General features: G+C 52.9%; 1 long non-coding RNA gene and 1 pseudogene across 4 annotated transcripts; both read left to right on the forward strand.

Moving 5' to 3' along the window:
• Positions 1–128: 128 nt before the first annotated feature.
• Positions 129–7,753, forward strand: LOC114216220 (uncharacterized). 4 transcript variants are annotated; one of them, XR_015769302.1, is made up of 3 exons: positions 129–963; positions 4,582–4,692; positions 4,826–7,753. It is a non-coding gene; the product is annotated as an uncharacterized LOC114216220 (long non-coding RNA). The 4 variants fall into 4 exon arrangements; XR_015769304.1 differs by having other exon boundaries at positions 129–957; XR_015769305.1 differs by lacking the exon at positions 129–963 and having other exon boundaries at positions 1,801–4,692; positions 4,826–6,679; positions 6,805–7,753.
• An 11,205-nt stretch (positions 7,754–18,958) lies between these two features.
• Positions 18,959–19,354, forward strand: LOC114216306 (large ribosomal subunit protein eL31 pseudogene; annotated as a pseudogene).
• Positions 19,355–24,677: the final 5,323 nt, after the last annotated feature.

The raw sequence follows: 24,677 nt of genomic DNA on the forward strand, positions 1-24,677 counted from the left end.
GGCCACACCCCGCGCTCCCCGCGCTGGCGGGGGTGGAACCGGCTCCTGGCGTGGCCTGGCCTGCCCGCCCCCCCGCCCCCGGCATCACCCCGCCGCCTTCCGCACGGTCAGCGCCCGCGGCTCGGCCACGCGCAGACGCTTGGCTGGGTCCCGGAACGCGGTCACGCGCGCCCGCCGCTCAGACTGGGCGACCGGCGAGAAGGCGGTGCCGCCGCGGGGCCGGAGTCGGCAAGGCGCAGAGCCCCGGGTCCGGCCACGAGCGGCGCGCCCCGAGCTCAGCGTCCCGGGCGCGCAAGGGTGAACGCGCGGCGCCCAGAGTCGGAGCGGCCCCGGTGGGGCGCGTGGCGCGCGCGGCTCGGAGCTGGGGGCAGACCCTAGGCTGCCCCTGGACGCTGCGACCTCCCACCTCGGGGTCTTCCCCCTGCGCGCGGCCCGCCCCAGTCCACCGGAATTCGAGGCCCAGACCCGTCTGGGTACCCCTCCTCTGTGCCGAGGCGTCTCTCCTTGCCGCGCCCGCTCGCCCCCGAAGGATTATTTTTGGCTTCCTGGCGCGGCAGCTCGGCAGCGCAGCCACCGAGCCCGAGGCAGCCAGGCGCCCCCCCACCCCCACACCGCGGGGAGGCAGGCGACCCGCCGGGGGGGGGGGGAGCTGCGGTCCGGAGGAGGGGGCCTTCTCAAGAACCTTAAAAGTTGGATCTTTTTCCCCAGAGGAAACCATCGAGGCTCACCTGGGCGAGAGAAGCTGCCCGGCAGCAGGCGATCCTGGCCCACGCCCCTCACCCGCCAGAGGGGAGCCTGGCGGTGTAAACAAGGTCTAGGGGTCCCCGTCGGGATTGGAGAGCCGCACAACGGGAGAGTGGCCCCCGCCGCCTCCCGGCCCCACCGGCTCAGCGGGAGGATGCAAGCGCCCCGGGAGTCTTCACTTCGACGGAGGCAAACGGGGACACGTGTGTCAATGTGTGTGTGAGTGAGTGATATACGTGTCACGGGCAAGGGTCTGACCTGAACGTGTCCGCGACCAACTCGGGTTAAGTCCCTGGGGGGTTGTTTGCGGAGCCCCGGAGGAGGACGTTGCCAAAGCCGACTAGGTGACCTGACCAGGTGGGGCCAAAGTTAGAGAAGGCCTAACCCCCCGAAGGGCGCGGAGGTGGTCCGGGCCCAGCCCGCTGCGTGCTCACGCGCCCCCAGCTGCGGCCACCAGCCCCTACACCCCCAGCTCTGGTCCACGCCCCTGAAAACCGAGAAGACTCAGGGCCCGCGGCGTCCGTAACTCGGGCACGCCTCCGTGGGGTCTCTTCCGGGGGACGCAGGCCGCCCGGCCCCGTTTCCCAGCACCTGGGGGGCGGAGCCCGAGGTCCCCGGCTAGGAGGGAGGCGCGGGCTGGGACGCGCGGGCCCGGGGCCTCGCGGCTCGGCGCGCGTCGCAGTGGTGCGCGCTTCCGCCTGGCGCGGCCCCCGGGCGGCCCTGGCTGGGTCCTGAGCGTCCCGAGCGCGTTCCGGGAAGGTGACTCAGCGACGCGCTGCCGGGTCGAGAAACTCCGTACAACTAAGAACGAGGGGAAGGACCTGGGGCGTCGTCACCCGCTCGCGGCGCCGCGGCCGCGGTCTTGAACGTCCGGGCCCCCCACCCCCCAGGAATCCGGCACGGCGAGGGGAGGGCAGCGCTGCAGCCGCAGTGCCGTGGTCACGCGATGCGGGGACGCGAGCGGCGGCGGGAGGGGGAGCCTCCGTGCGGGGAGCCAGAGGGCCAGATCCAGCCCACCCTCCCCACCTCCTCCTCCTCCCCTCCCGTCTTCCCAAGGCTAGGGTCGAAGGCTGGATTGGGCGCCTGGAAAACGCGGGACGCGGGGCAGTGCTCCCCGAGATCTCAGCCTGGAGGGAGGGGGCTGCGGAGAAGGCCAGTGTAGCCTCCCCCTCTCCCCCGCTCGGGAGGGCACCTCAATCAGGCCTGAAGAGCCGCCGCTTTAAACCTTGGAGTCCGGTGGGAAACTGAGGCACAGGGAAGGGAAGACCTGGCTGTGCAGGAGTCCGTGGTGAGAAAGCTCGCCTGCTCCAGGGTCCCTCTCTTCCTCCCAGCGCCCCAGGCTGGAACCCCTGGAGTCGCAGGGCCGGGCGGGGGCGGGATTGACCAGAAAGCCTGCCGGCGAGGGGAGGCGGAGCAGCCTGCTGGCTTCTTTATCCGGCCTCCGGGGGCCCAGTGGGAGGGAGGTGAAGGGCAAAGCCCTCTGGCCCCGGTTCCAGTCCGCACAATGGCTCCTCTGTCCTCCCTGCCGCCTCTTCCCCTGCCCCCCTCACCTCCACGGTCTCTGCTCTGCCCCCCTCATTCTTGTCATTCACCTCCTGGTTCCCAGGCTCCGTCTCTCCAGGCCCCCACTGACCTCCATCCTCTCTCTAAAGAACCATATCTATTTCCAGCAATTCACCCATCAGTATCCCAGGCTCAAAAGACAGGATTGGGCAAGAACACGATGCTTGTGGCCCTTTCACAGTTGGGGGAACCGAAACCCAGGGAGGTGAAGGGTCTTGCCCAAGCTGCCAAACCAGTTCCCAACAGAGCTGAGAAGCGGGCCCAGGAGCCCTGCCCCCAGCCTTGATACACTGAGCCCACCCCAGACTTCTCACTGATGGTTGAGTGTCCATTGACCTGGTAGGTGGCTTGCCACAGAGCTTGCCCCCATGCCCCCGCTGTGCAGGGTCTCCCAGAGAAAGAGGAAACACCTTGAAGCCCTCTCCAGGCTTCCTCCCCCATGTCCTGATCAAGCAGCTAGGCCCCGTGCCCAGCAGGTCCACCGTGGGCCTGGCCTCTGGCTTGATCTGACCTGATTCCCAGCTCGCCTTGAAGGTAATACTTGTCTCACAGGTGAAAAAGACCGCCTTTCCGTCTCTCCCAGCCACCCCCTTCCCCTTCCTCCTCATGGACAGCCCCCTCCCCAGGGAGACACACCTGACAGCTCCTAAAGCAGGAATTTACTGGGCCTGGCTCCAGCTCTCCGGAAACTTGGAGCCAAGGCCGCCAGATGGCAAATGATTTGCTTTTATTAGGATAGGATTCCAGCCACCCCACCGTTCCCTGAAGCAGTCCTCCCTGGGAAGTTTCAGCTCCCAAGCTGAGTTGCAGAGCCTCCAGGCCTCCCTTGACCTTGAGTCTTTTCTGCCTGGGAGGCTGCAAGAGCAGGGAAGGAAGGTGTCCGTCCCTGCAAACTCTTCTTCAGACTCGTGTTCTAGAACAGCCCCAGATGTGGCTTTCCATTCTGAGAGTTTCCTAGACGCTGCTGACCGTGCCAGGCATTGGGGGGTGGCGGGGTGTGCCGCACATGGCCATCCAGGAGGGCAGACTGGTCACGCAGGATTCTTGGTTGCTCGCAGGGAGTGTTCAGAGTTTCTGTTTCTGCTGTAGCTCATCGACTCTGGGCGTGTGGTGCGGTCAGCCTCGCTCTACCTTCTGAGTGGCCTTCTCGTCCTCCTGGGTTTCCTTGCTGGGGCTGGGAGCACAGGTCTTGTCTGGGCTCTGCCTTCCACCCTCACCTCCAGGCCTGCCGACTCTAGCTCGCTGACACGGTCATTAGCCTCGGGAACCCTCTCAATGTGGCCACCTGTGGGCCACGCCCACTCCGCTCACTTTTGAAGCCTGCCCAGCAGCTGAAGGCTGTTCTGTTAGTTTCTTGGGGTCATTGTAACAAAGTGCCACGAACCGGGTGGCTTGCCAGAAATCTACTGTCTCACAGATGGGAGGCCCCATCTGAGATCAGTATGTTGGCGGGGTCCGTTCTTTCTGGGGCTGTAGGGGAGGATCTGTCCCAGGCCACTCTGCTAGTGCTGGTGGTTGGCTGGCAAACTTTGCTGTTCCTTGGCTGGGCGATGCATCACCACACCTCTGCCTTCATCCGCCCTTGGCCTTCTCCCTGTGAAAGATTTGGCTGAATCTGTTCCTTAGGGTCTGCCCGATCTTCTGTGGGAGTGTTCTTTTGCAAATGCAGATTGCTCTGGGAGGAAGAACTGAGGAGTCATTAGGACTCTAGTGTGAACTAATGTATTACAATTTTTTTAATGTTGCACATTTTCAATCAAAAACGCACGTACGAGGTGTCCTGAAAAAGGGACATGCTCATGCGGGTGTTGGAGGAAAGGGGTGTCTGGAAGCCAGACCTGCCTTCCTCCCTGTGTTGTCAGGGAGCGATCCGTTGGGAGGGGTTGTTTATGTCTGCACCGGCTGCCACACTTCCTTCCTTGCACGCCCAGGCTTGCACACTGCTCCCTTGACTTTCAGATCTCACCTCGCACCTTGACTTATGGTGTCTTTGGCTCCCTGAGAAGATGCGTTTGTTCCCCAGTCCTTGGAAGAACAAAACTGAGTTGTGTGTTAGCATATTAGGTTCCCATTGATGCCCAGATATCAGAATTTCAAAAGGATCAGCAGGGCTGTGTTGCCCTGCCTGTTCCAGCTTCTAGGGGCCATCTGCATTGTTCAGCCCAGGACCCTCCCTTCATTCCAAAGCCAGTGGCACAGGACTTCAGATCTGTCTGACCTTTACTTCTGTTGTCGCATCTCTGACAGACTTTCCTACCTCCCTCTTCCTCCTAGGAACCCTGTGATTGCATTGGCCCCACCCAGATAATCCAGGATAATCTCACCCTTCTAGAGCCTTAATGTAGGGCTTCCTAAACGTCCGCAACGTCTCTTTCGCCATATAAGGTAACATACTCACTGGTGCCAGGGATTATGACCTGGACATTGGGGGGCTGTTATTCTGCCAACCACGGATGAGGAGGGAAAGTCTGGGAACTGTGTCCTTTCTTGGCTACAGAACTTTTTTTTTTTTTTAAAGATTTTATTTACTTGAGACAGAGCACACAAGTAGGAGTGAGGCAGAGAGAGGGAGAAGCAGACTCCCCTGCTGAGCAGGGAGCCCGATGTGGGACTCGAATCCAGGACCCTGGGATCATGACCCCAGCCGAAGGCAGACGCTTCACGGATGGAGCCACCCAGGTGCCCCGGCAACAGAACTTTCTGACGTTCCCCACCTCCCCCAGCACTGCCAAGTGAACACGAGCCAGAAGCTTGCTTTCCCCTGCTGACATCAACACGTGATTCTGTCGACTCCTGTGGGTAGAGGTCCCTACGAAGAAAACCAGTTTCCAATTCTGAAAAACTACCCAAGAGAGAGAAATTGGCGTCTTGGCTAAACATAGTCATTCCAGAATTTCAAAACCCCAGCTTTTCACCTGAGGAAGGGTTGGGAAGCAGACCAACCCATCCTCTTTTGGCCTGGCAGAATTCCCCACTCAGCTTTGCAGGAAGAGTTTGCCACAGGGCGCAGGCCCCCTGGGTACCGAAAGGAAGTGTGTGGCCCTCTCAGCTCGTATCATGTGATCTGGCAGCCCCTCCTCTGTGGTAAGGCTGAACCAGACCAGCCACACAGAAAATCGTGGCTAGGAACATTCCACAGGCTGTCGCTGACCTCAGCTCCGGTCTGGGCCTAAAGCAGCCCCTGGCCTGGTCTCTAGTGCCCAGCCCCACATCCTGGATACTTGCGAGGGGAGAGAGTGTCCCTTTCTGAGGCCCCAGCCAGCCCTCCACCCCACCCGACCATGCCCACTTGCTCATTTGCCCTGGTTTGGAGACCCCGGGCACCCAAGGGAAGAAGGGCCATGTCAAACTGCCTTAGGCAGTTCCCCAAAGGAAAACTTGTGGGCATCAGGAAGAAAGCCCTGGCACCATTGTAGGGGAGCAGGAACGCAGAGCAGGCAGCATCCGGGCCAGGGGGATGGGTGTGTCCACAGCTTTCCGGGGGCTTGTGCAATGTTTTCCACTTTCACATCCCTCAAACGCTGAGATGTATCCTTGGGTTGTTCCCAAAGCAAACAGACAGTGGGCTGGACACAGCCCCAAGCTGGACACCGCGTTTGCGCTAGTGGTCCGGCGCTGTCCCTCCTACCTGAGGGTGGACCCCGCCTGCCAGCGGGGAGGTGAAGTGCCTTCTCATCCCGAGAAGCACGTGCTGCCTCTGGGAAGGCCCGCCGGAGGCACCCCACTGACCCCTGGTGGCCACCTCGGGGATGCGTCCCTCTCCTCTTCCATCCAAATCCTGCCGCGGCTCAGGTGTCCTCCAACATAGATGCCATTTGGGGGGTGGTTGCTTGGGGGCACAAGGGGGACACGGATGCCCTACTTCGCCCAGCTGCACAAACACGCAGATGCTGGAGCCGGTCGTGCCTACCCCTGCTGCTCATTATCCACATCCTGAAAATAGAAATTTCCCTTCCCTGGAGGCTTGCCTCTTGAAGGTCAAAAGGTTCTTCGATTCTTTTCCAGACACAACCCTGGTAATCTAAGCAATGATTATACAGGATGGGCTGGACAGCTGGGGCCAAGGAGGGGAGCTGGGGGCAAGGGACACTGTAACCTAATTGCACACGTGTACCCCTAAGCCTTTGTGCATCAAGGGGAGTGATTTGCTGATCTGACAGGAGAGCCATTTCCAAAAGCAGAGTTCCGTGTTCTCTCTGCTCACCGCCCAGAAGTCCTGGCCACGGCCACGTGACTAGCATCTTGAGAATGAGTTAAGATGTCATTTCTCCTCAAGGCATCCTCAGATGATCCTAGCAGCCTTCTCTGAAACTCACTTTCAAAACGGAATGGGGAACCAAGTGATCACCTGTCAAAGCTTACAGACTAACTAGTTAGTGACATTATTTTTTAGAAGCAAACCAAAAACACAATGGGCCTGGCGAGTGCTGAGTCGTGGGGAGCTTATAGGTGGCTGCAGAACACCTCTTTTCTTTTGTCTTCTTGTCTCCTTCCTAGATCGGCAAACATGGCGGGTCTGCACACGGAATTCCTCAAGAAGTGCTTGCGGGCTGACCTCTCCCAACGGCATCCCCCTGGCAGATGCAGCAGGACGGCTAGAAGGGGGGGCTGCACCCGGGTGCCAGGTGGCCACTGTGCTGATGCGGAGAGACCGGAAGGGCACGGTCTGACACCCGACCTCCTCCTCGCTGGGCACGGCAGGCTGACGGGTCCCGGGAGGGAGGGACAGATGGCTCCGATGCAGAGTTAAAACGGTACATTAGTCTTCCTGACTCGGATGGCCTAGGAAAACCCATAGCATCGGAACTTGGCACTTGCAAACAAGCACAAAGTCCTACCATTTTAGGCTGAGTTCCAGGTGCCATGTGACAAGTGTCTGTGACTGCTCGGTTCTCAGACTGAGAACTCTGAGCACTTAAGGAGGGAAAACACTCAATATCTGCAAACTGTGATTAGCATGGGATCGGGTCTGCCTCCTTCAGCTCTTGGCAGGCACGAGTGATGTTCCCAAGGGGAGAGGCATGTTGAGTCCTCAGCGGTGGATCTCTTACTTGATTTGCAGGCTTCAGCGTTGCGGGAGGCACACGGGCTGGGGCAAGACTGAGTGGGAGTGGGGAGCCACAGCAAAACTCAGGACACCGAGGGCCATGTCCCTGCCGTCTTGGGCATTTCTGAAATGCTGGAGACCCTGAGTGGAAAGTTGGGGGGGCTAATTCTAATTCTAGACCAAGACCTACATGTTGCGAGCGCTCAATAAAGACTAGCAGGTCGGGGCGGGGGGGGGCGCCTGGGTGGCTCAGTCATTAAACATCTGCCGTCGGCTCAGATCATGATCCCGGGGTCCTGGGATCGAGCCCCGCATCGGGCTCCCTGCTCGGCGGGGAGCCTGCTTCTCCCTCTCCCACTCCCCCTGCTTGTGTTCCCTCTCTCGCTGTCTCTCTCTCTCTCTGTGTCAAATAAATAAAATCTTAAAAAAAAAGAAAAGTCACATGTTCTACCAACTGAGCCAGCCAGGCGCCCCACGGAATGGGTAAACCTGTAAAGACAGAAAGCAGACTGGTGGCCGCCAGGGTCTGGGGTAAGAGGGACCTCGGAGTAATTGCTTAATGGATGTGGGTTTTATTTTGGGGGCGATGAAGATGTTTTGGAACTAGGTGGAGGTGGCAGTTGCCCAACACTGTGAATGCACCAAATGCCACTGAATTGTCCATTTTGTGTTCCGTGCATTTCACCTCTAGTTTTTTGTTTGTTTGTTTTTCAATAAGGGACTTGAAGGAAAGGGCAGTGCCTCCTCTCAGGATCATTCTTGTGAGATGCACAAAATCTCCATTTTTAAAGCTGCAGCTGAAATTCGGACTTGGGCGGTGTTAAAGATAACATTATTCAAGACTCTTGTTAGAGATGGCTGAGGCAGGTTGTGACAGGTGTAGGGACCCCCACAGTGGGGTCTGGCGGTGGAGGCGGTGGGAGGCAGACAGGGGCCTCAATTCCAAATACAAGGAAAAGTGGGGATTTATAGCCAAGGAGCTTGCCGGGGACGGTGTGGGGGGTGGGTGTCGGTGGACGAGAAATTGCTAAAAGGAAACAGGAGTAAGGCGAGATTCTGGCTCATCCAACCTAGCAGACCTTGCTAGTGACAACCAGAGTGATCAGACACCACCCCGGCGGGGGGGGGGGGTTTGGTGGAGGGTGAGGGACCCCAACAGATATGGAAGGTGATCAGACATGGAGGGTGGGGCATTCTGGCAAAACTGACCACGCGGGATTCTTGCTAGAACCGGACTGTGCAAGGGGAGGCACAGGGGGAGCCCAGCATGGGAGGCCTGAGCAAAAGGAGAGCTCAGGTGAGCCTGATTAGACCAGGGAGGGAGTCTCGGTTGGCGAGAAAGTGCGGTGACCCCGCTGTCTTCTCCAACCAGTCCCTCTTGGGCATGGAGTCATTGGAGTCCAGTCCTTCAGCCTCATGTAACTGCCGGGGGCAGCTTCCCTCTCCTTCCGAGGATGAGGGGTGCAGTCATCAGTGGGGTAGTGTTAGTGGGAGGGATTTTACCTCCTGTAAAAAGCAGTGTCACCTGCGGAGGCCCTAAGTGCTGATCTCTGGCGGTCCCTCACTCCTATTTTCTATTTACTTCTCTGTGTTTCTCCCAATAGGTCTGCAATGCATGTGCTGGGTTCCCTACTGAAGTATAAATACCTACAGAAAAGCGCACAGATCGTAAACATTGTATTTATGAGCCAATGCACCGATATTATCTTTTTAAGATTTTATTTATTGATTTGACAGAGAGAGACATAGCGAGAGAGGGAACACAAGCAGGGGGAGTGGGAGAGGGAGAAGCAGGCTTCCCGCCGAGCAGGGAGCCCGATGTGGGGCTCGATCCCGGGACCCTGGGATCATGACCTGAGCCAAAGGCAGACGCCTAACGACTGAGCCACCCAGGCGCCCCAATGCACCGATATTAATAAAAACAATTCTACATCCTAGAAACTCCTTGTGCCCCCTTCCAGCCCTGCCCACCACCCAAGGATAACCACGTACGCAATGTATTTTTATTTGGGAAAAAAAATACTTAAAATTTAACCAAAGTAAAAATACATTAGAGACGGGGGGAAAATTTTTGTTTTAAGTAGGCTCCACACCCAACGTGGGGCTTGAATTCACCACCCCAAGATCATGAGTCGCAGGCTCTAGAGCCAGCCAGGCGCCCCTAGAGATGGAAGAATTTTAAATCCAGCCTTTTTTTTTTTTTTTAATCCCTGACGGCTCTACCAACTGGGAAGAGGTGGTAAGTGCTAAGAGGTTTCTAACTGGGTTTGGCTTTGGGATATTCCTAATGGAAAGCAGAGAGGAGTCAAGAGACAATGGCCGCCAGGTCTGCTGATGACCTGGGGAATTAGGGTCACTTAGCACGGAGGCTCCCAAACGAGGCAGCACATTGGAACCCCCCTGGGGATCTCCTAATGTGCAGACAAATTTGGGAACCGCTGACTTAGCATAAAAGGGGGATCTGCAGCCTGTTTCCCAAGCAGGTGGGCAAGCTCAAAGAACTCACAGAGTTCTGTAAATGCCACAGAAAACTTCTTGAAGGGCATCATGAGCTGTCATGGTCCCAGCGACTACTTCACGTTTGGGGATGAATCAGGCAGGCATAGTGCGGAAATGATGCATAACTATCACGGTCTCTCCCCACATCCTCCCAGACGCTGGCGTGGGAATGTGGGGACGGTGACCAAGCTGGCCGCGTGAGAAGGGGCCTACGGTTTCTGAAGCTATTACAGTCACCCCCACTAGGTGGTGTCAAAGCAGGAGCGCTCGTGAATTAAAAAAGCTCAATTAAATCTTATTTCCCGGTTGAATGGTAATACAATTTTATAAGCACTTTTTCTTAATGTCTAATTGGTATTTAATTACCAGAGGATTCTATTCTCCCTTGTGTGTCCATGAAAGATAAAGTTGCCTTCCCATTAGGAGTACTTTAAGACTTCACCCTAGTGGCTAAACCTCGGATACTTGGATTGAATTACCCAGCTGCCCACCCCTCAACCCGTCCACACAGTACTTTTTTCTTTTTCTGTTTTTTAATTAAAGACTTTATTTATTTATTTGACAGAGAGAGACACAGCGAGAGAGGGAACACAAGCCGCGGGAGTGGGAGAGGGAGAAGCAGGCCTCCCGCTGAGCAGGGAGCCCGATGCAGGGCTCAATCCCACGACCCTGGGATCATGACCCGAGCCGAAGGCAGACGCTTAACGACTGAGCCACCCAGGCGCCCCCACACAGTACTTCCTGACATCAGTCGGATTTCTAACACCCTGACCATGTTTCTGTAATGACTGTTTTGGAATAGCAGTTTGGAAATTTATGGAGGAATGGAAAAGAGGAAGACATTGTCAGGTGGGGAAGGGAAGGGAGGGGCTGAAATGCTCTCACACCAAAGGTTAGCTGGCTTATGACTTGGTACTATGCATGAGCCGGAATCTGGGCTTGCGTTGCTGTTTGCCTTCTGTCTTTCCACCAGCCCGGATACCCCACTTGTGTGAACCCTTCCTGGGCAATCACTAGAAGGAATTAATTTTTCATCCAAGAAAGGAGCATATGTGTCTGAAAGCACAGGTTCCCTAGGGAAGTGTTCCAGTTATCTGTGTCTGAGTAATAAATCACCCAAAAAACGTAGTGGCTTGAAGCAATAATTTATTGGGTTCACCGTGAGTTGACAAGGCTCAGATGGGTGGTCCGCACTTGGGGACTCATGTGGTTACAGGGGCAATGGGCTAAATGTCTGCGATGCCTCTCTCATGCAGTGACGGTTGTGGCTGGCTGTCAGCGAAGGGTTCAGCTGGGGCTGTCAGCCAGAGCAGCGCCCTGTGGTCTCTCCATGTGACATGGCCGCTGGGTTACAAGAGGGAATGTCTCAAGAGCATTCATTCCAAGAGATCCAGGCAGAAGCTGCGAGGCTTCTCGTGCCCCAGCCTTGGAAATCCCAGAACCTCACGTGTACCACATTCTACTGCTCAAGCAAATCACCGAGTCCTGCTCAGATTCCAGGGAAGGGGATTAGGGCCCCTGCCTATGGCATGAGGAGCGGCATCAGCTTACAGACAGGGAAGGAATTGATGGCGGCCATCTTGGGAGAGTCTTGGTTACTTACCTCAGGAAGTAAGAATTGGTGCAACTTTATTTTCTTTACGATTTTCTTTATCTAAGAGAGAGAAAGAGCGAACACAAGCAGGGGCAGAGGGAGAGGACGAAGCAGGCTCCCCCCGAGCAGGGAACCCCAACGTGGGGCTCGATCCCAAGACCGCGGGATCGTGACCTGAGCCGAAGGCAGACGCTTCACTGACTGAGCCACCCAGGCGCCCCAAAATTGGTGCAACTTTAGAGAACTGCTTTGCCCTTAAGGAAACTGGTTTGTAGCTTAAGAATAGACTCCATAAGAGGCGCCTGGCTGGCTCAGTCAGTGGAGCATGGGACTCTTGCTCTTGGGGTTGTAAGTTCAAGCCCCAAGTTGGGTGTAGAGGTTACATAAAAATAAAAATCTTAGGGAAAAAAAAAAGAATAGACTCCTTCAAATATATTTTCAGGAACCCGGGTGCCCTGTTACTCAAGGCCCCGGCTTCCTTGATCTCTGTGCTTTAACTGAAACCAGCTGTCTCTGCATGACAACACTTATCCTTCAGCCGGCTCTGCTGACGTTCCACTTCCCTCTTAACACACACAACTGGTTAGCCTTTAGTAAGCTCTTAATTTGTGCCAGGCAATGTGTGCTAACTTTCATTAAGGAGCAGCTTTCACTAAGGAAACGCATCTTGTTGACGTGCACGTGAGCAAAAGATCTTGTTTTTTTCTAACAGCTGCTACCAGCTGTTCTGTCAAAATCCCTGTTCTCACTGGGCAGAAGGCACCTTAGTCTGCCTTCCAGCCATTTTTGGTTGTTAACACAGCCTCACCTTGGTGTTCAACACTTGTTCTTTTCAAAAGTCAAAGTTTTCTCAGATTACCCCCCATCCTTCCCCTCCGTAGGCCAGGCCTGAGGCCCCAGTGGGAAGAAGCAGGGACACGTATGTCTCTGATATCACTGTGTCCCCCTCTTCTGTGCTTACTTCTCTGAGGTTGAGGCCAAGAGGAGAGAAATGGAAACCAGATGTGTTCCCTATGGTGACTGGCCAGTGGCCGCGATGTGGTTGTCCTGGGCTCTGGGTCTTCACTGCCGATCTAGTTCATTCTCTAGAGCTGGGTTGCCCATTCTCAGCGCTATTGACATTTCTGGGGTTGGGTCATGCTTTGTCGTGGGGGCCTGGCCTGGACATAATTTAGCAATATCCCTGGCCTCTGCCCACTAGATGCTGGTAGCTCCTCCCCAGCTTTGCAACCAAAAATGTGTACAGGCATTGCCAAATGTCCCTTGGGGGCCAAACGACCTGGTTGAGAACCAGTGCCCTGTAGACGTGATGTGGACAAGCAGGGGCCCCACAGGCCTGCCCACGAGACACTCTCTCCCAAAGGGCTCCCCTGAGTTACACATTCTTGCACATCATTGTGTGACAATATGCAGAGCATTGCCAACCAGGAAGGCTCACCCGAGCTTTGGGATCTAAGAGTTTTATTGGGGTTTCATTGCATAGGCACCTTGATTAAATTACTGACCATCGGGCGCCTGGGTGGCTCAGTTGGTTAAGCGACTGCCTTCGGCTCAGGTCATGATCCTGGAGTCCCAGGATCGAGTCCCGCATCGGACTCCCGGCTCAGCCGGGGAGTCTGCTTCTCCCTCTGACCTTCCCCCTTCTTGTGCTCTCTCTCTCTCAAATAAATAAATAAAATCTTAAAAAAAAAAATTACTGACCATCGATTGAATGCAATCTCCAGACCCCTCTGTTCCCTCATATAACATGGTTTATCATCAATGATCTGGGGGGGCTTGGGGGGCCCACCATGAATAGCAGACATTCCTATCACTTGGGAAATTCCAAGGATCTAGAGGTGACCTCTGAGGACCCAGGGACAAAGGCCAGCCAAGTTCTTGATTACACAAAGGGTTTGTAGTGTCAGCATTGAGGGACATCTCCCAGCCAGCCCACCAGCTGGTAGTCCTCTGAACTTAAAATGTGGGATGCATTTTATTCTTGGTGGTGGGGTCTGGTAGGTAATTCTTGGAAAAAAGGAAAGATCCCATCGGGCACCTCCGTCCACCTTGTCGTACACACACCATCTCATAACCCTGGGCAGGTGTTACCGTGGTCACTGTTTTATAGATGAAGAAACACAGGGGCGCCTGGGTGGCTCAGTTGGTTGGGCAAGTGCCTTCAGCTCAGGTCATGATCCTGGAGTCCCGGGATCGAGTCCTGCATCGGGCTCCCTGCTCAGCGGGGAGTCTGCTTCTCCCTCTGACCCTCCTCCCTCTCATGCTCCCTCTGTCCCATTTTCTCTCTCTCAAATAAATAAATAAAATCTTTTAAAAAAAAAAAGAAACACTGGTGTGGGATGAGGGAGTGCCCCCAGGCGATCCAGCAGAACCAGGACTGAGTGCAGGGGCATCGGACCCCAGAGCTGTCCCCTCACGGGCCAGGGAGCCCTGACTCCTGCCCTGACAGGCACAGCATCCTCACCCCACCAGCTCCCCACACAGCCTCCACAAACACCTGTCTTCCTCCTGAAAAACTCTCCCTGCTCTCATGCTGTGCTGTGGGCGGGAGGGGCTCCCCCTCTTCTCATCTGGGACATCTCTGGTCTCCAACCACAATCTTCTCGGCTCCCACTCCTTCTGAGAACATGGAGGACCTTGGGATCTGAGAACTGGACCCCTGCCACAATCTCTCTCTGGCCTAGAACATTCTGCATCCTCAGCTGACCTCAGCCCCCACTCTCAGGGCTGCGGGTAGACCACACTGCTTCTCACATGCTGAAGTCCATTATGCCCATCTGTGCTGTTTTCTCCCTCCTATGGCCACACTTTCATTCAGGCCTACCTTCATTTTTTATTTTATTTTTAAAGATTTTATTTCTTTTAAATAATCTCTACACCCAACGTGGGACTCGAACTCAAAACCCCAAGATCAAGAGGCACATGCTCCACCAACTGAGCCAGCCAGATGGCCCTTGGCCTATCTTTTTTTTTTTTTTTTTAAGGTTTTATTTGACAGAGAGAGAGAGAGAGAGAGAGAGAAGGAGAGCATAAGCAGGGGGAGCAGTAGAGGGAGAAGGAGAAGCAAACTCCCTGCTGAGCAAGGAGCCCAATGTGGGACTTGATCCCAGGACCCTAAGATCATGACCTGAGCAGAAGGCAGACACATAACCGACTGAGCCACCCAGGTGTCCCCTTTCTTTTTTTTTTTTAAGATTATTTATTTAGAGACACCTGGGTGGCTCAGTTGGTTAACCGTCTGCCTTCAGCTCAGGTCATGATCGCAGGGTCCTGGGATCCAGCCCTGCGTCAGGCTCCCTGCTCACTGGGGAGTGCTTCTCCCTCTCCCTCTGCCGCACCCCCTTCTTGTGCTCTCTCACTCTCTCTCTCAAAAAAATAAATAAAATCTTTAAAAATAAACAAATAAAAATAATGTAACAAATGTGGTTCCTTTTCCTGATTGCCTCCTGATGAATAAATATGTATAAACATTTCTCACCTCCCTTCACTTCATAGTTCATACATGCCAGACCCTATTCTAACTGCCTGACATGTATTAACAAGCTTACCCACTACAAAACCCTTCTAGGTAGGAATTATTATATATATAATATAATATTATATATAATAGTCAAGAGTCCGATGCTTAACCGACTGAGCCACCCAGGCGCCCCCCTCTGCTCATTTTGTAAAGAATAACCTCTTTGAAGTTTGAAGTGAGACTTCACTTGACCAGTTTCAGTTTTTTCTTTCCCTGTAAGACCCGTCTGATCCTTGAGTGTCCAGACCCGCTGAATGTTTCCTGCAAGAACGAAACCGCTCTGCTCAGCACAAGGTGACATTTTCCATATTCAACCTAATTTCGGTCTTCAAGTCTAAGAAAACAATGATAGTGCTGATAAATGAACTGCTGGTTCAGCACGATCAGTAGAAACATGATCTCCTCTGTTCTAACAACGTGAAGACGAGGGTGGGGGACAGGTTCAGGTTGGGCGGGAAGAATTGTCCAAGAAGGGTCTGAATAAGACAAAGAGAGGTGTGTTTAGGATTGCTCAGCCTTGGCCCCTGATGGATGAATGATTTGGAAGGCAAGGTCATCTTTGGAACAAAAGAGAACAGTTCAGGCAATGATTCAGGAGTTTTGCATCCACGATGCACCACTCCCACTTGAACTTTGGAAAAATATGAAGCCTTTCTCTGTTTTCTTTCTCTGAACAGGCCTCAGCAAGCTGAGACGGAATGATCTCTATTTCTAAAAATAATACCAACTTGGATCTCGGAGCTGATTCTCTCTATAGGACACCAGAAACCATGCTGGGGGCAAGAGCAAAATACTGAGCAGACAGAGCCAAGGACGCAGGGAGTGACCCTTCCCAACTTCAGCAAGGACAGTGGTAGGGAATAGCCGCTGAGCTGACCGCTGGAAAACCTGAAATGGAATGACAGTGAAGAGTCCTCAGTAGGACAGAACCCACCTGTCATGGGGTTTTTAGTAACTCTTGCTGGAGGCCTTTGGAAGCATTACAGGGTCTCACAAATATCCATACATCATTGAAGACTTTGGTTCAACTAGAAACCTTCTGGTGCTTTCTAGTGACTTCTAGAACTTCTGCAGAAGCTCCTGCCAAGCAAGAGTTGATTCCTTGCCCATATCACCAGATTTCAAGCAGCACTGGCAAGATGAGAGAAAGACATGGAAGGAGGAAAAAGGCCAGAGACAGAAGAGCCTGAGAAGGTAGGAGATGAACGTTAAGGACAGAGGTTATAACAAGTCATGGACCAAATAATTGAGAAAGTCACAAGGTGCCTGGCTCAAGTGTGCACATTTCAGGTTCAAGAGGGTCTAGGCTCTTTAACAGCGAAAACCGTCAAACAGTACAAATATCCAACAATAGCTGAGGTCCGTTAATAAACTGGGACATTGTCGGGGGGTAGAGTCTCTTTACTGCCCCAGGGACTCTCAGAGAGGCTGCAGGTTGCCCAGAATGGGCGTGGTCTTGGGAGCCAGACTCTGGGAGCCGACTCTTAACAGCTGTGTGACCTTGAGCAAATAATTATGTCTTCCTTTGCCTCCGTTTTTCTCCTATAATGTAAATGAGCAGAGGGGAGCGCGTGGGTGGCTCAGTAGGTTGAGCATCGGACTCTTGATTTTTGGCTCAGGTCATGATCTCAGAGTTGTGAGATCGAGCCCCACATCAGGCTCCATGCTGGGTGTGGAGCCTACTTAAGATTTCTTCTCTCTCTCTCAAAAAAAAAAAAAAGATTCTCCCTCTTCCCTGTCCCACCCCCGCTCACTCTCTCTCTTAAAAAAAAAAAAAAAAGGACCCCTTTCTCCTAATTTCAGACCCTATATCAGAGTTCTCCAGAGAAACAGAACCGACATTACATGTAATATAAACATTATATCTACAACATTGTATGTAGATGGACATCCAAAATCTGATGGAGTAAGGCTTGCAGACTGGAGACTCAGGGAAGAGATGCAGTCTGAGTCCAAAGACAGTCAGCTGCCAGAATCCCCTCTTGCTCCAAGAGGTCAATCTCTGTTTTAGCCAGGCCTTCAGCTGATTAGATGTGGCCCACCCACATTATGGAAGGTAATCTACTCACAATCCACCAATTTAAATGTTAACCTGAGGGCGCCTGGGTGGCTCAGATGGTTAAGCGTCTGCCTTCGGCTCGGGTCATGATCCCAGAATCCTGGGATCGAGTCCCGCATCGGGCTCCCTGCTCCTTGGAAGCCTGCTTCTCCCTCTGCCTCTCTCTCTCTCTCTCTCTCTCTCTCTCTGTGTGTCTCTCATGAATAAATAAATAAAAATCTTTAATAAAAAAAAATAAATGTTAACCTGATCCAAAAAATACCTTCATTTGGGGCACCTGGCTGGCTCTGTTGGTGGGATGTGTGACTCTTGATCTCAGGGTTGTGAGTTTGAGCCCCATGCTGGGTGTAAAGATTACTTAAAAATAAAATCTTAAAAAAAAAACCTTCACAGAACTCTCTAGAATGATGTTTTACCAAATACCTGGGCACCATGGTCCAACCAAGTTGATCATCAAATGAACCATTGTAGACCCCTAGGAATTTACACAAGGAAAAGCTTTTGGAGTTAAGTCTGGTGGGAGATGAAATGAGCAGAAGCTTAGTAGGTACAACCTTGTCTCAGCTTGCAGTCGCCCAGCAGCAGGTACCGCGACAAGAATGTGTGACTAGTTTATGTGGGAAGTGAAACCAGGGAGCACCAATAGGGAAGAGAAAGAAGATGGCAAAGGTGTGGGGGGGGGGGCGCGGTGTGACTGAGCAGGTTATGGCCCAGGACAGCTGGGGAGACTCAGAGTTGTCCCCAGGGAGTGGCAAGGAGCTGGGCTTTCACTCCCTGGCTCTTCTCTGGGCAGCCCTGTGACTCGCTGGACCAAGGCCTTTTGACTGCTTCGAAACATGGGGAGATCTGTCAGCTCTCACTTTGTCTCCACAAAAATACGCACAGATCATTTCTTTTTTCTTTTCTTTTTTTTAAAGTAGGCTCCATGCCCAGTGTGGAGCCCAACGGGGGGCTTGAACTCACGACCCAAGATCAAGACCTGAGCCAAGATCAAGAGTCGGATGCTTAACTGACTGAGCCATGCAGGCGCTCCCCACACAGATCATTTCTAAATCGGTTTGCTTTCCACATAGTTCAAGCTACATTGTATATGAGCACCTCCCAAATCATCAGTGATTCCTTAAGAAGCCAACTTTTTGAGAGCTGCCAAATATTCTGCTGCGTGGAGGTGCCGTAATTTAGTCAGCCCTTGTGTTATTAAGGGGCATTGGGTTGCTTCTCACTTTCCTGCGGCTAAATGGAGTAGCTGCTCTTCAGCTGTGTGTTCTTTCTCTGGGCACTGAGAAGCGGGCTGTGCTGTCACTTCACGCCTCTCCTCAGGGAAGCCCCTGAAATGTTGCCGTGGGGGCATCGGCCCCGGGAGCCACACACGACGAATATTGTGCCGTGGTGTGAGCATCACCACTCCGCAGGAGGAGGACGTATCTACCTGGGCAGCAGGGGACGATAAACCAGACTAAGGCCAAGACCGCCTGTTAGTCATGATGCTGAGGCATCACACCCTCCCGAGGGCTTGGCCTGACTGACCCTCAGCAGCCCCGAGGCATCCTGGAGTTGCTGCAAAGCCCAGGCAGGGCTGGGAGATGGGTCCCCGGGAAAGCATTTATCAAACACTAACTGTGCACCAGGGGCTGTGCTAACCCGGCAGGACCTAGTAATGGGACCACGTGGCAGCGACCTCGCAAGGAGCTCAAGGACCAATAGGGGGCACTATGGAGCGACTAACTGGTTATACCCAAGACCTGCTCTCCCCTCTTGCTGAGCACATGGCTGCCCAGCTAGAAATAATGACCGTCTCCAGCCTCGTTTGCAGGCTCACCCCAGGACTGAGTCCACAAACACATGTTGAGCACCTACTATGTGCCAGGACCTTGGGAGCCACCAGGATGCCACATTAATTATTTACATAGAAAATAAAGTGTGGCTTTCCAACCAGGGCCCAGCAGAATGGCTCCCGTGAAGAAGGGTGGCGAGAAGAAGAAGGGCCGTTCTGCCCTCAACGAGGTAGTGACCAGAGAATACACCATCAACATTCACAAGCGCATCCATGGAGTGGGTTTCAAGAAGCGTGCCCCTCAGGCACTCAAAGAGATCCGGAAATTTGCCATGAAGGAGATGGGAACTCCAGATGTGCGCATTGACACCAGGCTCAACAAAGCTGTCTGGGCCAAAGGAATAAGGAATGTTCCATACCGTATCCGTGTGTGGTTGTCCAGAAAACATAATGAGGATGAAGATTCACCAAACAAGCTCTACACACTGGTTACCTATGTACCTGTCACCACTTTCAGAAATCTACAGTTAATGTGGATGAGAACTAATCGCTGATTGTCAAATAAAGGTATAAAACTGAAAAAAAAAAAAGTGTGGGGTGGGGTGGGGCACCTGGCTGCCTCAGTTGGTGGAACGTGCAACTCTTTGATCTGGGGGTTGTGAGTTCGTGCCCCATGTTGGGCATAGAGATTATCTATTTTTTAATTTAATCGAATTTTTAATTTTTTTTTTAAGAGAGAGAGAATGCCTGCAGTGGGGGGGAGGAGCAGAGGGAGAGGGAGAGAGAATCTTAAGCAGGCTACCTGCTCAGCATGGAGCCTGACACAGGGCTCAATCTCACGACCCTGAGATCATGACCTGAGCTGAAATCAAGTGTCAGATGTTTAACCGACTGAGCCACCCAGGCCCCGAGATTACTTAAAAAAAAAAAAAAAAAATCTTTAGGAACGCCTGGGTGGCTCACCTGTTCCTTAAGCGTCTGCCTTCAGCTCAGGTCATGATCCCAGGGTCCTGGGATCGAGCCCCGCATCGGGCTCCCTGCTCCGCGGGAAGCCTGCTTCTCCCTCTCCCACTCCCCCTGCTTGTGTTCCCTCTCTCGCTGTGTCTCTTTCTGTCAAATAAATAAATAAAATCTTTTTTTTTTAAAGACACTCTCTATGATTAAAGGGTTTATTTTTTTTTAAGATTTTTTATTTATCCATTTGAGAGAGAGACACAGCAACAGAGGGAACACAAACAGAGGGAGCAGGAGAAGGAGAAGCAGGCTTCCTGCCGAGCACGGAGCCCGATGCGGGGCTCGATCCCAGGACCCCGCGATCACGACCCGAGCCGAAGGCAAACGCCCAACGACTGAGCCAAAAAAATCTTAAAAAAAGAAAATAATCTGGGGAAAACTTTCAACAGTATAATCCAAATGTTCAGTTTTATTTTTTTTTAAGATTTTATTTATTTATTTATTGAGAGAGAGAAAGAGAGTTCACGAAGGGGAGGGGTAGAGGAGGAAGAGAGAATCTCCAGCGGACTTCCCGCTGAGCACGGAGCCCAGTGCAGGGCTTGTTCTCATGACCCTGAGATCACCACCCAAGCCGAAATCAAGAGCCAGACGCTCAACCAACTGAGCCACCCAGGAGCCCCCAAATGTTCATTTTTTTTTTTTAAAGATTTTATTTATTTGAGAGAGAGAATGAGATAGAGAGCATGAGAGGGGGGAGGGTCCGAGGGAGAAGCAGACTCCCCGCTGAGCAGGGAGCCCGATGCGGGACTCGATCCCGGGACTCCGGGATCATGACCTGAGCCGAAGGCAGTCGCTCAACCAACTGAGCCACCCAGGCGCCCCAAATGTTCATTTTTAATGAAGCATCACATTAAAACAGAACATGGCTCTGCTGTTCTTGATCCCAAGCTGAGATTACCCACCTCCCCTGAGGGTGCTTCTGGTGACAGTAGGTGCCCAAATCCCAGTTTCATCCTGAGACAGTCTAGGAGCCTGGCTGTTTTCCGGGGACCATGAGATGGCCCCCAAATGGTTATCCCAAACTCACCCTTTGTAACCCTCCCTGTCTCATCAGTGGAGGGGTAAGGGGTGTTTGTAGGAACCTTGGCACTGGGACTTTGTGAGGGTGAGTACTTCCCAACCTTACAGTTTGTGATTTCTTATCGAGACTCCTACAATTGAGATGGGCTGGCTGCACCCGATGGATCCAGAGATAGATCCAGTCCGGAGATAGGGATGCAAGGATGAACAGAGTCCATCCCTGCCTTTTGGAGTTAAGTCTGGTGGGAGATAAACAATCACCCAACCAGTGAGGACCAGTTGGGGACAGGCTAAGCAGCTCTCCGAGCCGATCCGACCTTACCGGCGTGTGTAACAGAGCAGAGGTGGGTGGTCTAAGGCTGGCCAGGCCAGCCAGCGCCCCAGGTGGTGAGTTGGCTCTTCCATCCTCAACATGTGGCCTCCCTCTCTGGACCAACAGCGCATGTGCCAGGGGTGTCAATTCCCGACAGTGGAAGACCAGGGGGGAGGAGAGGCCTGGGCACTTCCATTCTCCCTCGGCTGGCCAAATGTGGGCACGTGGCTGTATTAGCTGCAAGGAAGGCTGGGCCAGGACCCCAGCTGGGCTGGTCCTAGCACTAAAAGGAAGAAAGGAGAAAGGATATAGGGTCATGACGGGTGGTCTTTACAAGAATAAGGATAAAACTGAAGACACAGGAATGGGCGGGCGAGATCACAAGGAGGTTTGTCTTTATTCTAAAAGTGAGAGGCAGCCACGGATAGGTTTTGAGGGGAGTCACTATCACATCCGTAGATGTAAAGCTTGCTCCAGCTTATGTGCAGAATGTATTACTAAGTATTTTCCAAACTTGTTGAATCAGAAGCATCAGAAAGAAGCATGGACTCCGATCCATCAGGTGATTCTTAGGACAGATTAAGTGGAGGACATCCCAGATGAGAAAGGATGAGAAAGAGATCACTATGAAGGAACCCACAGGCCCCCCTCCCCCCCCCCCCCCCCCCGCTGACCCTAGTGACAGGCCTGTGGCGGGGGGGGGGGGGGGGGGGGCTGGGAGGGATGCCAGAGGTAATTTGGAAGGTAGAAAAGACAAAGCTTGTTACGGCTCTCTGGGACCCCCTTCCTCTGCCCTCCTGTGTGTGTGTGTGTGTGTGTGTGTGTGTGTGGTTAGTTTGTTTGCTTTTTGCCGTCTGCAGTAGGCAGAATAAGAGCCCCCCCCAGAGATGCTGACATCCTATCCTCAGAACCTGTGAATAGGTTACTTCATATGGTGATAGGGACTTCACAGATGTGAAGTGACGGTCCTGGAGAGGGGAGATTCTACCGCATATCCGCATATCCCGTTGAGTCCGGTGAAATTACAGGGGTCCTTATCAGAGGGAGGTAGGAGTGGCAGAGTGGGAAAGGACATGACAATGGAAGTGCGGATCAGAGAGAGAGATTTGAAGATGCTGGTTTTCAAGAGGGGGGGCCACGAGCAACGGATGCACGTAGCCTCTAGAGAGTGGAAAAGGCAAGGAAACAGATTCTCCTCCGGAACCTCCAGAAGGAATGCAGCCCTGCCAACACCGTGATTTTAGGGCTTATGACCTCAGCGACTATAAAGTCATAAATTTGTATTGTTTTAGGCCACTATGTTTGTGGTACTTTGTTACTGCCGCAAGAGGAAAAACCTGCTAACGTACTACATAAATTATTCATTTATGATGTTTGTTCATTTTTTTTTTTTAATCTCTCTTCCCCTGCTAGATTGTACCCCTCCAGGGTAGGAATTTCTGTCTTGGGGCAGCTGGGTGGCTTAGTCATTAAGCGTCTGCCTTCAGCTCGGGTCATGATCCCAGGGTCCTGGGATCGAGCCCCGCATCAGGCTCCCCGCTCAGCGGGAAGTCTGCTTCTCCCTCCCCCACTCCCCCTGCTTGTGTTCCCTCTCTCGCTGTGTCTCTCTGTCAAATAAATAAAATCTTTAAAAAAAAAAAAAAAGGAATTTGTCTTTTTTTTTTTTTCTTTACTAAAGTATCCCAAACACCTAAAACGGGCCTGGCAAATAGCAGGTGCTGAGTAAATGTTAACACATGGATAAGCGGATAGATGCAGAAAGCGAGGGGAAGAAAAGAGTAAAAGACGATAAATCATGGGATTTATTGGCTGGGAACCTCATGGTCACGTTCACTCACAGGGGGAATAGAGGAGGAGGTACAGTTCAAGGAGACCTGAGCAAATGAACATGGTACAGGGGTCCTGGGGGATACAGATAGGAAAATGAGAAGGGAAGTGGTTTCCTTTTGTTTTAGAAAGGAATATAAGGTGTGGGGTGCCTGGCTGGCTCAGTCAGAGCATGTGACTCTTGATCTCAGTGTTGTGAGTTTGAGCCCCACGTTTGGTGTAGAGATTACTTAAAGATAAAAGCTTAAAAAAAAAAAGGGTCACAAGGCTTATGGTTAAATAACTTGGGGGGCACCTGGGTGGCTCAGTCGGTTAAGCCTCTGACTTTCGGTTTTGACTCAGGTCATGATCTCAGGGTCATGGGATGGAGCCCCGCCGCAGGCTCCTGCTCAGCTTGGGGTCCGCTTGAGATCTTTCTCTCTCCCTCTGCCCCTCGCCCTCCCCACTAGAGCACTCTCTCTCAAAAATAAATAAATAAAATCTTTAAAAAATAATTTGGCGGGCGCCTGGGTGGCTCAGTTGGTTAAGCGACTGCCTTCGGCTCAGGTCATGATCCTGGAGTCCCCAAGTCCCGCATCGGGCTCCCTGCTCCGCGGGGAGTCTGCTTCTCCCTCTGACCCTCCCCCCTCTCGTGCTCTCTCTCTCACTCTCTCTCAAATAAATAAAATCTTTAAAAAATAAAAAATAAAAAATAAATAATTTGGCTTAGGCTATTTAGCTCATGTGCTTTAAAATTTTTTATTTTATTTTATTTTATTATTATTATTTTTTAATTTAACCTGTCCCAAGGGGAGGGAGAGGGTGGCTGGGGCAGTAATTCTGGAAAGCCAGCAGAATGTGGACCAGGCTGCTGTGGGCCCCAGGGTAGTTCAATTTCCAAATCCTGAAGCTTCAGGACTGTGAGCCTTCCTGAGGTGATGAGTCACAATCTATTGTTCCCTCAGGCCCAATGTCACAGCAGGCAGAGTCCCTAAAAGATATTTTCAGAAGACGGTACTGTGTGTGTTGAGAAGCACAACACCGGCCTCCCTCCCCAATCCTGGGGCAGCTGATAACTAGTGACCCAAAGGCTTCCCCTCCTTTCACTTCTTGGGTCTCATTCAACATGTATTGATTGCGTGCCTCTGGAACCCATAACACTGCACTGGACACCGGGAAATCTGAACCCCAAACTATACACAATCTTGCCCTAAGAGGGTTTACATCTTAGTTGGGAAGACAGATGGTTCCCAACGGTAAATGAAACACAAGCAGCTATGCATGGTATCATACGTGGTACAGTCCGGCGGCGGAGGGTGGCTTACTGTGACTGAGGTGATCTAGCAAGCAGATGCTACTCCCAAAACGTCTCTGAGGGACGGGGGCTTGTGGAAGAGGAGGAAGAAGGGCTTCCATGATTGAGAGCAAAGCGGTAACTGGCAGGAGTCCTTTGACCCGTTCAGGGAACTTTGCCTTAGGTGCAGATACGAGGTTAGAGCCTGTTTGGGGAATACAGATCAGGCTCGGGGCCGCACACACCGCCTCTGGGGCGCGGCAACTACCCGCGGAAAACAACGCCGCTTCCACTTTTCAAATCAATCCCAGCTCGGCGCTCGAGCCTCGCCCCGCGCTCCGGCTGCGTTAGCATAGAGGCGCAGGGCTAGAGCGTCAGCCTCCACGGACGCAGACATCTTGGATCCTGGCAGAGAAGCTGGCAACGGCTG

The sequence above is a fragment of the Eumetopias jubatus genome, unplaced genomic scaffold (assembly GCF_037043125.1).
Source record: "Eumetopias jubatus isolate StellerSeaLion01/CBP00866 unplaced genomic scaffold, mEumJub1_p1.0 scaffold_10, whole genome shotgun sequence".
Taxonomy (NCBI): Eukaryota; Metazoa; Chordata; class Mammalia; order Carnivora; family Otariidae; genus Eumetopias; species Eumetopias jubatus.